The 4,365-nt window shown below is 37.2% G+C and overlaps 1 pseudogene; it reads right to left on the bottom strand.

Moving 5' to 3' along the window:
* Positions 1-263: 263 nt before the first annotated feature.
* LOC107709511 (E3 ubiquitin-protein ligase TRIM39-like) overlaps positions 264-4,365 on the bottom strand; it is a 6,400-nt pseudogene continuing 2,298 nt past the window's right edge.

The following is a 4,365-nucleotide window of genomic DNA, read 5'->3' as shown; positions in this document are numbered from 1 at the left end:
TAAGTTGGGCATTATGGGAAAAACATTTTTTTGATTAGAAATATGTAGACTCATAACAAATTGGAGTCTGCATGTCAAGTTAAAAAAAAGTCAGTATTTAAAAGAAATTAGCTTCCATTTTAGAAAATGAAAGTTGTATTTAGTTGTGTTTATTCCATTCTCAAATATAGCTGTGACAAAATTATTTTTTTTTCAAGCAACATAAATCATCATATAGATAATCTTTTACATTTCATGTTTCATATCTTTGGTGAATGTAATTGTTAATTTGAACTGACAGGTGAGATGATCAGTGGGTTTGAGTTTTTACCTGCATCATTATCACCTGGGCCAAAGTATGGATAGAGTTTGTCAGTGAAAGTCTGACCAGTGAAAGAGTAGATATGAGAGCTGGACTCCACGTCATAAAAAGAGACCAGACCCTCCTCATAATCCACAAACACTCCCACCTTCTCAGGTGTCTCTAAAAAGAAAGTGACAAATGGATTATCAGAAACTAAATATAGATTCTCAGTAACCTCACCCAGAAGCCAAAATCCGTTCTCAGGACTGGGGCTGATCTCTCCCTTCCTGTTAATGGATTCTCTGACCACTCCTAAATTCCAGTCACTCTTTCCCTCCACCTGCACCTCATAGTAAAATCTGCCTGATCTGAATCCCTCCTTTGCCAGAACACAACAGTCATCAAATCTCTTTGGGTTTTCTGGGACGTCCTGCTCAATGTCTCCATCACTGACTTGTTTTCCATCATCAGACAGGATGAGATATGAAGCTGCTGTATCAGGATCCAGAGTCACATCCACTAGATGAGAGATTAGACATTATCAATCAACTTTACAACAAATGTTTTTTATGTATAATACAGATTATAACAATATAACATTGTATTGTTAGTGTATTGAAGAAAATGGTGTCAAGCACACAGTACCTGCAAACTTCTGTGCCCAGTCCAACCCTGTGGACACATTTTTATAGTTTGTACATGGATAGTTACATCATGTCCCTTACATGTTGCTAAAGTAATTAAAAGCAATACTATGAGATGAGTGAACATTTGGATATAACTTTATATAGACAGGGTTTCTTGAGTGATTTTATCATACCAGTCTAATGCAACATGTTTTTAGTTCTTGTTGTTGTTTTTCTTTTTGCTTAGTTTTTTTGACAGTGTGATCCTTTATAAACTGAGACTAAAGGCTGGGATACACTACATGACTTTTAAAATCTGAATAGCATTTAAAAACACTAGACATCTTGCTGACTTTATAAATGGTTACAAAAGAAATACTGGCCATAATACACTGGGTTGCACCAACGAGGATTAATTTAAGTAAAGTTTAGAGCTAATCAAGGATTTGTTGATCTGGGTTTTATTTTAAATCGAGTTGTGTTGCACCACTTAATTTTAAACACAGATTAACAAATCAGGGATTAGAACTTTAACCTGCGATTAAAACCTCCATCTACGATAAATTTTTTCCGCCATGATGGATTTCGCCATTGCAATTAAACAGGAACAATGCTAATATTCCTAATTTTTCTTTGCTTACTACCAAACTCTCTTTCTGACATAAAAAGTTGCTCGTGTCAAAAAAGGAAATAAACTTGTAAAATATCTGCCGTCTTAATAAACTGCTATCGTTATTCAAACGGCTGATCAAGCAAGCAATGAATACATTTCTGGCAGTGCATACGGATTTCATAATCCTGGAAATATAATTATAGTATCAATTAATGGAGTATGTTTTATAACAGCGCCGCCCAGCAGCCACGCGTGGAGCGGGCGTGAGACACGAGAGGCGTGGCCGCGATCATTGGCGCTCACTTCATCATCACCGCTGCCGTTAAATGCTATACAGTATATTTCTGTTTTCTTTGTCGTACGCCGAGATGCACCGAGATGAGTGACGGATTCACATCCCGGACTCGATAGCAGACTGCCAAAACCCTCACAATCTGCTGGCTCAATGCGCTTAAATCTTCCTTTTTATTTGTAATAAACACCTGAGCCCTCACAACACATCCTCTGTTGTTTTCTTTGTTTAATCAGCCACATAATTGTAACTGTAGGTGCACTTTATTTCATTTAAACCTCCTCACCTGTAAATTTAAAATTAATCCCTAATTGAGATTTAAATCTGAGTTTAAAGTTATGGAGCAACATTGTTAAAGTTAATCTATCTTAAATATAAATTAAACCCAGGATCAAGATGATGGTTTAAATGCAATCCTGCTTATTTTTAAACAAGGTTTAAAGTTTGGTGCAATGGAATTATTAGATAAACCTTGATTTAATCTAGATTAAAGCTTAATCCTTGTTGGTGCAACCCACCCTAAGGCTGATGAAAAATGGGGAAACTTTTTGAGCAATTTTGCTGGGCACTTTCCCATTGATAATGGGTAACAAATTTCTATCTGGATACTTTAGATTGGTCATGGGCCCTGTGTCTCACCTGGTTGCCCGTTGATGGAAATATTGCCCAAAGTTGCCCGGCAACATTGCTCAAAAAGTTGCCCTGTGTATCATCAGCCTAAAAGACTGAAGATCACACACTACCAGACTCTTAAGTCATTCCAAACACAAGAGTCTCACGCAGAAACACACAGCTTGTTGCTAGGAGACTCATGACAAATGAAAACAATATGTGTTCTAAAATGGGAGCAAAATATCAAACATGTTTGATCTCCGATGCCTGGATGAAGCTAAAATAAATAATCGGAGTCTGTGACCATCGCGGCTCGTTAGGACACGGTATTAAATATAGGGTGCTTCTCAAACAGAAGGCTGCATCCTACCGAGGCTGCGTCCTTCCTAGTTCAGTCCTTCGGAGGCTTCTAGGCTAGAGTCCTCCTCGGCATTAAACGTTAGAATGAGATGGTCTAGTAAGTGCGCGTGGCTATGCCACATATGTTCCCGCCCTCATCGTCACGGCACGAAAATACTAATAAAGCATAATTTTGGAAAAGTACTTTGTATTACAAATCTTTATATTATTTGGCTTTCTATTAATGCAATACAATGAATCACAGCCATCTACAGTCTCCAGTGGCTGACATTATTGATGGGGGTAAGTGATTAATGACAACATTTTCATTTTGGGGTGGAGTATGCCTTTAATGTTAAGTGAGTAATTTACACCAAAACAAAAGATAACATCTGTACTTTCATGTCCGAAAACATTATTTTTGTCTTACATTTCCTAATTAATTCAGACAAGCTCAGTACTGACTAGTTTTTCGTCAGTATATTTTTGTGAATTGGAATGTACAAAGGATTGTGGGTGATTGAGGTGGCAGCCGAGATACGCAGCCTTCGTGATGCAGCCTTCCATTTGAGAAGCACCCATAGTTTGTGGTCTAAGTGTACCACACACAACCTGAAAAGTGTTCATTTTTTTCTAATAAGTTTGCTTTTAGTTCGTTATTTGATGCTATAAAAATAGGGTGTGGTGTCATGATTGTGAGCTTGCGATTGGGTCTGCAGGAGTTTGGGTGGGACTTTGATACCGTGGCTCCACCTCACGATCACTACTGCAGACTCTGGGTCCAAATGACGTCATTTTCGCAAGATGAGTGGCCATACTGTTTTGGCTTCACTTTTCTATAGTGGAAGGAAGTGGAGACTTTTTTTTTTTACAGTCTATGCTGTGGTCAGACAGACTATCACCAGCATATCACAGATTCACAGAATTGGATTTAACCCCAAATATTCCTTGAAAAAATACTTTCTTAAAGTTACTGACAAAAAAAAAAAAATTCACTATATTTAATGTTCACATACCAGTTTGACAGAGTTTTTCATTTAGTGTCTCATGAGTTTTCTTCAGTTGAGTCAGAGCTCTATGCATTGAGTACACGTTCACATCAGAGTCGATACTGATCTCAGTCCAGTTCTTAGTGTGTGGATGACTGCACAGTGTTGAGTACATCTACAGCAGGAGACGAGATTATTACATATGTACGTTTTAGTTCAGTTTAGTTAAATATATTTTACACTGTACTTATCTAACACAGTTAACATTTTCCTAATACGGATTTATTAGTCTTATTCTGTTCTGTATGATTTCGAAAGACTAGTAATCAGACTGACATCTCTCAATGGAGCGGATCAGATCAGTGAAGAGCTCAACACTGGCCGATTTCTCTTCCTCTGTGTTCCTCTGATCAATGAGAATTAACTAAATATTCTATATGATAATCAATCTATTATGTTATTAAAGGGGTCATATGATGCTATTTTAAAGATCATTATTTTGTGTATTTGGTGTAACAGAATATGTTGACATGCTTTAATGTTCAAAAAACACATTATTTTTCAAATACTGTACATTATTGTAGGTCCTCTATGCCCCGCCTCTCTCAAAC

This window comes from Sinocyclocheilus rhinocerous, unplaced genomic scaffold, assembly GCF_001515625.1.
Source record: "Sinocyclocheilus rhinocerous isolate Xijiao unplaced genomic scaffold, SAMN03320098_v1.1 scaffold686, whole genome shotgun sequence".
Lineage (NCBI taxonomy): Eukaryota > Metazoa > Chordata > Actinopteri > Cypriniformes > Cyprinidae > Sinocyclocheilus > Sinocyclocheilus rhinocerous.
The sequence above is the reverse complement of the archived record's forward strand: the minus strand, read 5'-3'. Positions and strand labels throughout refer to the sequence as shown.